Below are 13697 nucleotides of genomic sequence, written 5' to 3'. Positions count from 1 at the left end.
TGGGGCAGGCACACCTGTGCCTCCTTGGCTGGCTTCCAAGCTTTTCCTGTAGAGTGCCACAGGCAGCCCTAACTGGGGTTGTTTTGCTCCCAGCTTCACCTGGACCAGGCTACTGCCTTCTAGCTGACCTGCAGGCTGGGGTGTGGTTCTGTGCTGCTTTGGCTGCCTCTCCTCCCTTGCCAGTAAGGCTGCTGGCTGACTGCCCTTGCTTCCTATACCTCCTCCCTCATGTCTACTCCCCTCTTCGGGGTCCTCACTCTCTCTGCCTGTCCCCCTGGCCTCCCACTGGAGGGTGGGGCTAGCTGGCTTCCACCTGCCTTGCTTGACTTTCTGAGCCTTGGGTGCTTCTCTGCCCTCCTGTGGCTGGGATGCCTCCTTCCCCCCTTCAGTTGGTGGTCTGTTCTGGTTCTAGGTGCCCATTGGGGTTGCTGGGTGGCTGTCTCCCAACTGCCTCCCATCCCCTACTCCTGGTAAGTCCAAGGGCTGAGCCTCAGATCCAAGACAGGCATGTAGAATATTCCTTGGATGCTCCTACAGAATGTGATTGAGCATAAGATAGAAAAGGAACTACACATTTACCTCTTTGGAGAGGTTGCTAGAATGAAGGAGAAAGGCATATGAAGGAGATTGTGATATAAAGGAGGTGTTACCCCCCCCCCAAAACCTAAAATACTAGCACAGTAAGGAGAAAGGTTCCATCACTAATCTTTGCTGTTTATGCCAGACGGGGAAGGACTGCAAAAATGTGATCCACTGAGATCTTCCAGTCGGTAGCAGTATGCTCCATTCTGCCACCACAGCATTCTGCTACTTCCATTTGTGTACCCACTACTCACTACACCCATTTGTGTAATCTTGGCCTATGAATAAGGAAGTAATAGGAATGGTCCCTAGGGCCCTAAGGCCAGATTCTTGGTCATTATTATCAAAACTGGGGGGGGGGGCTGCAAAATGAAACAAACAAGCCAGAAATACACCCCAAAATTGCTGTTTTGTTTTGCTATAGCAGGTTCTAGAACCATGAGCCGAATCTGGGAAACCAAATTATAATGACATGCTCCCAACAAAAAGTTTGTGCATTTTGTGTTGATTCAGTTCTTATCGTGCATTGGTGGTAGCATCTTGTATTCATTAATAGCATTCACAAATTGGATCCCAAGGGAGAAATCCCTAACATTATTGATTAACTCTGTTGGCAGAAAGGGGGAATATGTGCAATTCACATGAGTGCATTTTCCCCTGTTGCTACCCCTTGCCAATTGGCTCCTTGCAAGGGAAGACCCCTCCCTACCTTCGGAAACATTTGGAATCACGAATGTGCAGACTTCAGTCATAGGCTGCAATTCTAAAGACGTTTCCCTAGGATTAAACACTATTGAATAACAAGGGACTTAACAATAACAAGGGCACCTCTTGGTTTGTTTTGAGGTGCTACCTAGGCACAGGTCTGTCAGGCACAGGTCTCTGTCAGGGCACTGGGATGGTCAGTCACCATGAGGAAAAGTGCTGCTGGGGGGGTGGGGTGCGAATGGTCTGTTCAATCAAACTTGATAAAAGCCTCAAGCGACTTAAATCATAGGCTGTAATTATAAAGAAACTTCCCTGGGAGTAAACACTATTGAATAACATGGGCTTTACACCTGAATAGACCTGTTTAGGATTGCTCTCCCTCACCATCCCATGAGCCATGTGCCTACTCTACCCTTTAGAAAGCAATCCTGCCTGCCCACAGCAAAAGCAAAACTTATGGGGAAAAAAACACGAGTATTTTTAGGGGAGGGGATTCAGGCCTACCTGCCTGAATTTGGGCAATAGAGATTAGTGGCAATTAATATGAGAACACCTGTTCATTTGGGAACAAAACTACAAAGCACAAGGAAACATAGCACCAACAGGCAACAGCAGGATTCCAGGGTAATAAATTATCTGCACTACAGAAAAAGAAAAAGTGAACATAAAGCAGGATTGTTTTTAATGTTGCCAATCCCCTACTACCCCTTTGCCAGTCAGTTGCCCACCATAGTGTGGACCAGCCAACACTTGCCATCTTCAGGATCAATTTGTGTGTGTGTGTGTTTGGAGCATAACTGAGGAAAAACTTTGTGGATTGATAGTTTTGAGGGAGAACTATGTTTTGTATGATTTTGGTGCCATTAAGTGCAAAAATAGCTGCCCAAAGAGAATGGAAGCTGTCATTGCAAAGAACAGGGCTGAAACACATGATAACAAAAAAAGCAAATTATCCCCAGCATGGTTTCTGATAAGCTTAATGAGATGAACCTTCCTCTGGCCACTCAGCCTTGGTGCTCACATGTAAGGTTGCTAGGTATCTGATATTCACCTGGACAGTCTGGTATTTTGGGGTACTGACCAGGGGAAATGTCCCCCAAATACTGGATACATGGCCTCTCCCCCCCCCCCCGGTTACCCAGCCTGGCCACCCAGCCACCTGCAGCTGCATGGTGTCGCCGAGGCCAAAGAAGTGGCCAGCAGCACAGGCACATGGCCTCCTGTGTGTCATGGGCAGGAATGTGCCATCTGACTGGCCTATCTGCAGCTATGTGGCACTGCACAGGAGTATCCAGCCAGTCTAGGTGCTCAGTCAGACTCCTGTGGCTGCGCAGTGCTGCTCAGGAGTTGTCAGCCATCCTTGGCGGTTGGCTGACCTCCTGCGGCTGTGTAGCACTGCCAAGGAGAGCCAGCTAGCCAGCAGCCCTGGAAGTCATCAGTGTGGTGATGTCACTTGCTTTACTGTCTTCATCATGCAGGCTGGGAGTGTGTATGCACTGTGCTCGCACATGAATATTAAAAAAAAGATAAGTGCACTCCTCTCTCCCTAGGGTTCAGTATTGTTCCAGACTAGGGGTGTGCAAGCCAAAATTTTTTGGCTAAAGCCGAAAGCAGAAAGCCGAAAGAGGATTCTCTTTCATATAAGCCGAAAGCCGAAACGGCCAACCGTTTCGGCTTTCGGCTTTCGGCTGACTTTCAGCTTTCGGCTTTCGGCTTTTTCAATGGGAAAATGCCTCCGGCGTCTTCCCGGACGTCTGGGGGAGGCATTTTCCCACCGAATCAGCCCATAATTGGTGGGGACCTTCCTCTAACCCCACTCTACAAACCCCCCAAGATTCAGACCGATTGGACTTTGGGGGGCCATGTTATGGCCCCCCAAAGCAGGTCCCCCTATCCTCCCATAAGAAAGCGAAGGAGCAGCATATTGTTAGCATGCTGCTGCTCATCTTCTTCATTATTTCCTATGGGGAAAAATGAAGAAGCAGGCTTCCTTTGCCAGGGGTGGCATTTTGCATGCAAAATACCCCCTTACCCTCAGGGGCCCTTCTCCCACCCTTCCTCCCACCCCCCACCAAGGCTCAGCCGGCTCCCACTTGGGGGGGCCATTTCATGGCCTCCCCAAGTAGGTGCTCTGCTCTCATCTCTACCACTGACAGCTGGGGGAGGCTTGTCTTGCCAGGGGTGGCATTTTGCATGCAAAATGCCCCCCAGCCCTCTGGGACCCTTCTCCCACCCTTCCTCCCACCCCCCGCCAAGGCTCAGACTGCTCCCACTTGGGGGGGCCATTTCATGGCCTCCCCAAGTAGGTCCTCTCAGCCCTTAAAGTCCACCCCTTACAGCCCCACACAAACCCAATTCCCCCCCAGCTGCCACACACAGACCCAAATCCCCACATTAGCCCCTCACAGACCCAAATCCACCCCCACCTGCCCCACACCCATAACCCCAGGAACAGGCTGGCAAAGGCCAGCCCTCTCCCTTTGTTCCCTATGCTGGGAACTTCTAAACTCTCTTTCCCTGGGCAATTCTGCACAGCCCAGGGGTGCCACAATGGTGGGCACACTTCTGAGTGCCAGCTGGTCCCTGTGAAAGAGCACCTGAACCACAGACACCCTCCCTTAAATTCCCCCACCACCTACAGAGATGGCTGGCCAGCCAGCCCCATTGTTCCCTATGATGGGAACCAACTGCACAACAAAGAATAAAACAAGAACAATACAAAATAAAGTTTTTAAAAAATTATTTTCTCCCTTCCAAAGTACAAGTAGGCAAAGCATTATGACACATTACACCAGCAGTCCCCCACACAGAAAAATAACAGAACTCACTTAACATCAGAGAATCACAAAGCACGATTCCTGTCAAAAACACTTTATTTCTTGAACAGCTTTAGGTTACACAGCAGGGGGGGACACCAAAGGGCATGGCAGCACTATCTTACACAAAAATAACACAACTCACTTAACATCAGAGTATCACAAAAGCACAATTCCTTTCAAAAACACTTTATTTCTTGAACAGCTTTAGGTTACATAGCAGGGGGGAACACCAAAGGGCATGGCAGCACTATCTTACACAAAAATAACACAACTCACTTAACATCAGAGAATCACAAAAACACAATTCCTGGCAAAAACACTTTATTTCTTGAACAGCTTTAGGTTACACAGTAGGAGGGCACAACAGGGCATGATAGCAATGGACTACAAAAAATAATACAACCCACTTCACTGTTTTTGACAGCAATTCTGTTTGTGTGATTCTCTGATGTGAAGTGAGTTGTGTTATTTTTGTGTAGTACACTGCTTTCCTGCTCTGTTGTGCCTTCCTACTGTGTAACCTAAAGCAGTTACAGAAATAAAGTGCTTTTGGCAGCAATTTTTGGGGTGATTCTTTAATGTGAAGTGAGTTGTGTTATTTTTGTGTAAGATACTGCTTCCATGCCCTTTGGTGTCGCTCCCCCCTGCTGTGTAACCTAAAGCTGTTCAAGAAATAAAGTGTTTTTGACAGCAATTGTGCTTTTGTGATTCTCTGATGTGAAGTGAGTTGTGTTCTTTTTGTGTAGTACACTGCTTTCCTGCTCTGTTGTGCCTTCCTACTGTGTAACCTTAAGCAGTTACAGAAAAAAGTGCTTTTGACAGCAATTTTTTGGGGTGATTCTTTAATGTGAAGTGAGTTGTGTTATTTTTGTGTAAGATACTGCTTCCATGCCCTTTGGTGTTCCCCCCCTGCTGTGTAACCTAAAGCTGTTCAAGAAATAAAGTGTTTTTGAAAGGAATTGTGCTTTTGTGATTCTCTGATGTGAAGTGAGTTGTGTTCTTTTTGTGTAGTACACTGCTTTCCTGCTCTGTTGTGCCTTCCTACTGTGTAACCTAAAGCAGTTACAGAAAAAAAGTGCTTTTGACAGCAATTTTTTGGGGGTGATTCTTTAATGTGAAGTGAGTTGTGTTATTTTTGTGTAAGATACTGCTTCCATGCCCTTTGGTGTTCCCCCCCTGCTGTGTAACCTAAAGCTGTTCAAGAAATAAAGTGTTTTTGACAGGAATTGTGCTTTTGTGATTCTCTGATGTTAAGTGAGTTGTGTTATTTTTGTGTAAGATAGTGCTGCCATGCCCTTTGGTGTTCCCCCCTGTTGTGTAACCTAAAGCTGTTCAAGAAATAAAGTGTTTTTGTCAGGAATCGTGCTTTGTGATTCTCTGATGTTAAGTGAGTTGTGTTATTTTTCTGTGTGGGGGGCTGCTGGTGTAATGTGTCATTATGCTTTGCCTACTTGTACTTTGGAAGGGAGAAAATAATTTTTTAAAAACTTTATTTTGTGTTGTTCTTGTTTTATTCTTTGTTGTGTAGTTGGTTCCCATCATAGGGGACAATGGGGCTGGCTGGCCAGCCATCTCTGTAGGTGGTGGGGGAATTTGAGGGAGGGTGTCTGTGGTTCAGGTGCTCTTTCACAGGGACCAGCTGGCACTCAGAAGTGTGCCCACCATTGTGGCACCCCTGGGCTGTGCAGAATTGCCCAGGGAAAGAGAGTTTAGAAGTTCCCAGCATAGGGAACAAAGGGAGAGGGCTGGCCTTTGGCAGCCTGTTCCTGGGGTTATGGTGTGGGGCTGCTGGGGGTGGATTTGGGTCTGTGTGTGGCAGCTGGGGGGGAATTGGGTTTGTGTGGGGCTGTAGGGGGTGGACTTTGGGGGCTGAGAGCACCTAATTGGGGAGGCCATGAAATGCCCCCCCCAAGTGGGAGCAGTCTGAGCCTTGGTGGGGGGTGGGAGAAGGGCCCCAGAGGGTTGGGGGGCATTTTGCATGCAAAATGCCACCCCTGGCAAGACAAGCCTCCCCCAGCTGTCAGTGGTAGAGAATGAGATTAGAGCACCTACTTGGGGAGGCCATGAAATGGCCCCCCCAAGTGGTAGCAGGCTGAGCCTTGGTGGGGGGTGGGAGGAGGGGTGGGAGAAGGGCCCCTGAGGGTGAGGGGGCATTTTGCATGCAAAATGCCACCCCTGGCAAAGGAAGCCTGCTTCTTCATTTTTCCCCATAGGAAATAATGAAGAAGATGAGCAGCAGCATGCTAACAATATGCTGCTCCTTCGCTTTCTTATGGGAGGATAGGGGGACCTGCTTTGGGGGGCCATAACATGGCCCCCCAAAGTCCAATCGGTCTGAAACGTGGGGGGTTTGTAGAGAGGGGTTAGAGGAAGGTGCCCACCAATTTTGGGCTGATTCGGTGGGAAAATGCCTCCCCCAGACGTCCGGGAAGACGCCGGAGGCATTTTCCCATTGAAAAAGCCTAAAGCCGAAACGTTTCGGCTTTTTTTCTTTCGGCTAGCCGAAACGTTTCGGCTTAGCCCGAAACGTTTCGGCTAACCTGAAAGAAGCCGAAACACTTTTGTTTCAGCTTTCTTTTGGCTTTCAGAAAGCCGAAATGCACATCCCTATTCCAGACCCCATCTGGCATCCTTACTCACATGATCTCACTTGCACTTGTGTTCTGCAAATCATGTGCAGGTTTATCTTTCTGAGAACTGCTTCTCACTAAGTTTCACAAAGTTGCCTAGAACCTTCCTTTGGGCCTAGCTAGGCATGACAAATATGCTCAAATATGCTACAGTTGCATACAAGCAGAGGAGGACGGAATAGCAGCAGGATTGGCTGATACCACTTTTCTTGATGTCAGCTTCATTTATCAAACTTTCTTGATCATACACAAAGTTCATTAGGGCTGCACTTTTATTTATTTATTTTGCAAAAAATGTGGTTTTAAATCTCTGTGAAGGAACTTCAGGAAAATTGGTGATTTGGGACTTGGTGATCAATGTGGGGGAAAACAAATATTTTGTGTGGGCTCTTCACAAAAGAAAAAGAAAGAATAGGAAAGGCTTAACTAATGAATCAAACTTTGGCATTTAAGTCCTTTGTGAATACTACTGTAAGAATTGTCTTGTTGGATCAAACCAAGGTGCCTCTTGGCCAGCAATCTGTTTCCAGCAGTAATCAGCCAGATACTTCTAGAAGCTGTTGTCAGATCTTTCTTCCATGAAGTTGCCTAAGCCTATTTCAAAGCTACTTAGGCTTGTGTGTAACAGGTTCATTGTTGAGGTAAATAAATACTTCTCACTGTAAATTCTAGTATTGTGATGTTCCCAATGGTGCTACACATTCCCCCATCCTCCAGGCAACCAATTTTATAGGTTGTGTTGCTTATTTTCAATCTTATTGTTAGACAGATTGATATTAAGGAAGTAGGCAATAGCAAAGTTTAAAATGGTTATGGAATGGCCCATTCCCTTCTAATTTGGCATCCTAATGTGCTGTCTTATAGTGTCAATTAAAAATCTCAGCATGTAGCTCGTGGCCCAATTATAGCCAAACTCACCTGCAAGGCCTCTACTTTTCCCTCTTCTATCATTGTCCTCAAAATTTGTTCTGTAGAATTTAAGAGAAGGGCCCCATGTAGGTGTCCATCTTCAGAGTACTACAACAGCTACACTTCAGAAGAAAGTTTTTTTTAAAAAAAATGAATAGATTATTTTAAGCTTACAGTCAAAACTGTTCGATTTAGACAAACTTCAACAAAAATAGATATCAATACTGGTGACTGGGGATTGAGTAGCTTCTTTTCCTACCTGTGTAGCTGCTGGCTGGTCATTCATCTATTATGCTAATGGTTCAGAACAAACACTTAATGTTTACTCGATTGTTGTAAATTAGGAGATAGCTTCAGGCTACGAGAAAGGAATGGATTCATTATGCAGTTATTATCTTGAAATGTTTGCATTTTTTCAAAAGTTTTTCCATTTTTGTTTGTGCAATCAGCAGTTTACACATCTGGGGATGTTCCATTCAGTTTTGAGAAGTGCTAAACATTAAAAATGCCCAGCATAAAGCAGTTATCTAAAATTTGGTGAACAGTTAAATTACATCTTTTGGAGAAAATAATTAAGAGGGAAGAATTTATTTTGCAAACATTAACATACACACACACACACACACACACACACACACACCAACCAAAATATAACAGGTCTGTGCATCCATACTTGAATTTTAATATAGCACTAGATAGTTTACTGTATTTTATGAATTAATACTATCAAATAAACTTGATTTTTTTCCTCTGGAATACTGTCATGTATGCCAGCATCCATGCCATTATTGTGTTATATGCCATTGTTGTGTTCTCCATTGTTATGTTCTGCATCCATGCCATTATTGTGTTCTGTATCTTACACTGCATCTTACATCCTAAACTCATGCTGATATAATATCAAAATTAACTACTATATCTTATGCATTTTATATAAGTCACCTGAGGGTGTCTAGACTGCTAATACTAATTTCCAGAGGAGCAAGTGGCCTCTTTGTAGGGATGTGCGTTTCGGCATTCAGAATGCCGAAAGAATGCCGAAATAAAAGTGTTTCGGCTTCTTTCAGGGAATGCCGAAACGTTTCGGGGAATGCCGAAACGTTTCGGGTAGCCGAAAGAAAAAAGCCGAAACGTTTCGGGATTCTTTCGGCTTTCTTTCGGCTTTTCAATGGGAAAATGCCTCCGTCTTCCCGGACGTCTGGGGGAGGCATTTTCCCACCGAATAAGCCCAAAATTGGTGGGGACCTTCCTCTAACCCTTCTCTAACAACCACCCAAGTTTCAGACAGATTGGACTTTGGGGGGCCATGTTATGGCCCCCCAAAGCAGGTCCCCCATCCTCCCATAAGAAAGCGAAGGAGCAGCATATTGTTAGCATGCTGCTGCTCATCTTCTTCATTATTTCCTATGGGGGAAAAATGACGAGGCAGGCTTCCTTTGCCAGGGGTGGCATTTTGCATGCAAAATGCCCCCTCACCCTCAGGGGCCCTTCTCCCACCCCTCCTCCCACCCCCCACCAAGGCTCAGACTGCTCCTACTTGGGGGGGGGGCATTTCATGGCCTCCCCAAGTAGGTGCTCTTTTCTCTACCACTGACAGCTGGGGAAGGCTTGTCTTGCCAGGGGTGGCATTTTGCATGCAAAATGCCCCCCAGCCCTCTGGGGCCCTTCTCTCACCCTTCCCCCACCCCCCACCAAGGCTCAGACTGCTCCTACTTGGGGGGGGGGCATTTCATGGCCTCCCCAAGTAGGTCCTCTCAGCCCCTAAAGTCCACCCCTTACAGCCCCACACAAACCCAATTCCCCCCCCAGCTGCCACACACAGACCCAAATCCCCACATTAGCCCCTCACAGACCCAAATCCACCCCCACCTGCCCCACACCCATAACCCCAGGAACAGGCTGGCAAAGGCCAGCCCTCTCCCTTTGTTCCCTATGCTGGGAACTTCTAAACTCTCTTTCCCTGGGCAATTCTGCACAGCCCAGGGGTGCCACAATGGTGGGCACACTTCTGAGTGCCAGCTGGTCCCTGTGAAAGAGCACCTGAACCACAGACACCCTCCTTCAAATTCCCCCACCACCTACAGAGATGGTTGGCCAGCCAGCCCCATTGTTCCCTATGATGGGAACCAACTGCACAACAAAGAATAAAACAAGAACAACACAAAATAAAGTTTAAAAATTTTTTTCTCCCTTCCAAAGTACAAGTAGGCAAAGCATTATGACACATTACACCAGCAGTCCCCCACACAGAAAAATAACACAACTCACTTAACATCAGATAATCACAAAGCATGATTCCTGTCAAAAACACTTTATTTCTTGAACAGCTTTAGGTTACACAGCAGGGGGGAACACCAAAGGGCATGGCAGCACTATCTTACACAAAAATAACACAACTCACTTAACATCAGAGAATCACAAAAACACAATTCCTGGCAAAAACACTTTATTTCTTGAACAGCTTTAGGTTACACAGTAGGAGGGCACAACAGGGCATGATAGCAATGTACTACAAAAAATGATACAACCCACTTCACCGTTTTTGACAGCAATTGTGTTTGTGTGATTCTCTGATGTGAAGTGAGTTGTGTTATTTTTGTGTAGTACACTGCTTTCCTGCTCTGTGGTGCCTTCCTACTGTGTAACCTAAAGCAGTTACAGAAATAAAGTGCTTTTGACAGCAATTTTTTGGGGTGATTCTTTAATGTGAATTGAGTTGTGTTATTTTTGTGTAAGATACTGCTTCCATGCCCTTTGAAAGAGCACCTGAACCACAGACACCCTCCTTCAAATTCCCCCACCACCTACAGAGATGGTTGGCCAGCCAGCCCCATTGTTCCCTATGATGGGAACCAACTGCACAACAAAGAATAAAACAAGAACAACACAAAATAAAGTTTAAAAATTTTTTTCTCCCTTCCAAAGTACAAGTAGGCAAAGCATTATGACACATTACACCAGCAGTCCCCCACACAGAAAAATAACACAACTCACTTAACATCAGATAATCACAAAGCATGATTCCTGTCAAAAACACTTTATTTCTTGAACAGCTTTAGGTTACACAGCAGGGAGGAACACCAAAGGGCATGGAAGCAGTATCTTACACAAAAATAACACAACTCACTTCACATTAAAGAATCACCCCAAAAAATAGCTGTCAAAAGCACTTTATTTCTGTAACTGCTTTAGGTTACACAGTAGGAAGGCACCGCAGAGCAGGAAAGCAGTGTACTACGCAAAAATAACACAACTCACTTCACATCAGAGAATCACACAAACACAATTGCTGTCAAAAATGGTGAAGTGGGTTGTATTATTTTTTGTAGTACATTGCTATCATGCCCTGTTGTGCCCTCCTACTGTGTAACCTAAAGCTGTTCAAGAAATAAAGTGTTTTTGACAGGAATTGTGTTTTTGTGATTCTCTGATGTTAAGTGAGTTGTGTTATTTTTGTGTAAGATAGTGCTGCCATGCCCTTTGGTGTTCCCCCCTGCTGTGTAACCTAAAGCTGTTCAAGAAATAAAGTGTTTTTGACAGGAATCATGCTTTGTGATTCTCTGATGTTAAGTGAGTTGTGTTATTTTTGTGTAAGATAGTGCTGCCATGCCCTTTGGTGTTCCCCCCTGCTGTGTAACCTAAAGCTGTTCAAGAAATAAAGTGTTTTTGACAGGAATCATGCTTTGTGATTCTCTGATGTTAAGTGAGTTGTGTTATTTTTGTGTAAGATAGTGCTGCCATGCCCTTTGGTGTTCCCCCCTGCTGTGTAACCTAAAGCTGTTCAAGAAATAAAGTGTTTTTGACAGGAATCATGCTTTGTGATTCTCTGATGTTAAGTGAGTTTTGTTTTAATTTTTCTGTGTGGGGGACTGCTGGTGTAATGTGTCATAATGCTTTGCCTACTTGTACTTTGGAAGGGAGAAAATAATTTTTTAAAAACTTTATTTTGTGTTGTTCTTGTTTTATTCTTTGTTGTGCAGTTGGTTCCCATCATAGGGAACAATGGGGCTGGCTGGCCAGCCATCTCTGTAGGTGGGGGGGGGGAATTTGAGGGAGGGTGTCTGTGGTTCAGGTGCTCTTTCACAGGGACCAGCTGGCACTCAGAAGTGTGCCCACCATTGTGGCACCCCTGGGCTGTGCAGAATTGCCCAGGGAAAGAGAGTTTAGAAGTTCCCAGCATAGGGAACAAAGGGAGAGGGCTGGCCTTTGCCAGCCTGTTCCTGGGGTTATGGGTATAGGGCAGGTGGGGGTGGATTTGGGTCTGTGAGGGGCTAATGTGGGGATTTGGGTCTGTGTGTGGCAGCTGGGGGGGAATTGGGTTTGTGTGGGGCTGTAAGGGGTGGACTTTAGGGGCTGAGAGGACCTACTTGGGGATGCCATGAAATGGCCCCCCCAAGTGGGAGCAGTCTGAGCCTTGGTGGGGGGTGGGAGGAAGGGTGGGAGAAGGGCCCCAGAGGGCAAAATGCCACCCCTGGCAACACAAGCCTCCCCCAGCTGTCAGTGGTAGAGATGAGAGCAGAGCACCTACTTGGGGAGGCCATGAAATGCCCCCCCCCAAGTGGGAGCAGGCTGAGCCTTGGTGGGGGGTGGGAGGAGGGGTGGGAGAAGGGCCCCAGAGGGTTGGGGGGCATTTTGCATGCAAAATGCCACCCCTGGCAACACAAGCCTCCCCCAGCTGTCAGTGGTAGAGATTAGAGCACCTACTTGGGGAGGCCATGAAATGCCCCCCCAAGTGGGAGCAGGCTGAGCCTTGGTGGGGGGTGGGAGGAGGGGTGGGAGAAAGGCCCCTGAGGGCTGGGGGGCATTTTGCATGCAAAATGCCACCCCTGGCAAAGGAAGCCTGCCTCTTCATTTTTTCCCCATAGGAAATAATGAAGAAAGATCAGCAGCAGCATGCTAACAATATGCTGCTCCTTCGCTTTCTTATGGGAGGATGGGGGGACCTGCTTTGGGGGGCCATAACATGGCCCCCCAAAGTCCAATCTGTCTGAAGCTTGGGTGGTTGTTAGAGAAGGGTTAGAGGAAGGTCCCCACCAATTTTGGGCTTATTCGGTGGGAAAATGCCTCCTCCAGGCGTCCTGGAAGACGGAGGCATTTTCCCTTAGAAAAAAGCCGAAATAATGCCGAAATAATGCCGAAAGAATCCCGAAAGCCGAAAGCCGAAAGAGATTCTTGTTTCGGCTTTCGGCTTTAACGATAGAGAATCTTCTTTCGGCTTTCTACTTTCGGCTATAGCCGAAAATTTTTGGCTTGCACACCCCTACCTCTTTGTTATCTCTAAGAAATATGCGCTTTCACTTCTGAGAGGTCTTAGACTGGAGCTGCAGCTGTGTACTGAAATGTATCTTTTTCACAGGAGAGAATGATTCCACTCTGTACTTTGTCTAGACTAAACTAATTTGTTCCCATGTAACTTTGCGTTTTCGCACTTGAATCCAAAGGGCGAGAGAACATCCCCTACATCAGTAGTCCTATTGTTTGAATAATCACTTCTGCCAACTTCTACCTATGAGTGCATACCTGAACTGAATAGATCTCTGAATAAAGATTCTTCAACCAATGCACCTGCCTGCTTGCTATGAAGGACTTGGGGATCTAACTGTCAGGGACTGCCACCCTAGGACTGACATTTTGGCAAAAGTGATTTTTTTTCCCCTCTAGAACACATGGCTGTAGAGGACTGCATGTGTTTTTAGGGAACTGCAGTGAATAATAATCCAGATGAGTTGTGTCAGTAATATGACAATATTGCAAGTAAGATTGATGTAAATTATATGAACAGCAGCAAGTAAAATAACATCTCCTCTCACTCCTCAAACAAGGCAACATTTGCCTTACAAAGAGATAGGGAACAAGAAGTGGCAAGGGATCTGGCAGGTTTCTCCTTAAGTGGCTTTGATACTCCTGAGTGGTAGGGGTGTGCAGTTCGGGTTTTGGAAACCCGAAAAAAACCCAAATCACCCTGATTCAGATTGATTCGGGTTGATTCGGGTTTTTCAATGGGAAAATGCCTCCATCTTCCCGGACGCCTGGGGGAGGCATTTTCCCA

Source organism: Eublepharis macularius, chromosome 8 (assembly GCF_028583425.1).
Source record: "Eublepharis macularius isolate TG4126 chromosome 8, MPM_Emac_v1.0, whole genome shotgun sequence".
In the NCBI taxonomy this organism is placed as follows: Eukaryota; Metazoa; Chordata; class Lepidosauria; order Squamata; family Eublepharidae; genus Eublepharis; species Eublepharis macularius.
This window is presented reverse-complemented; position numbering follows the sequence as displayed.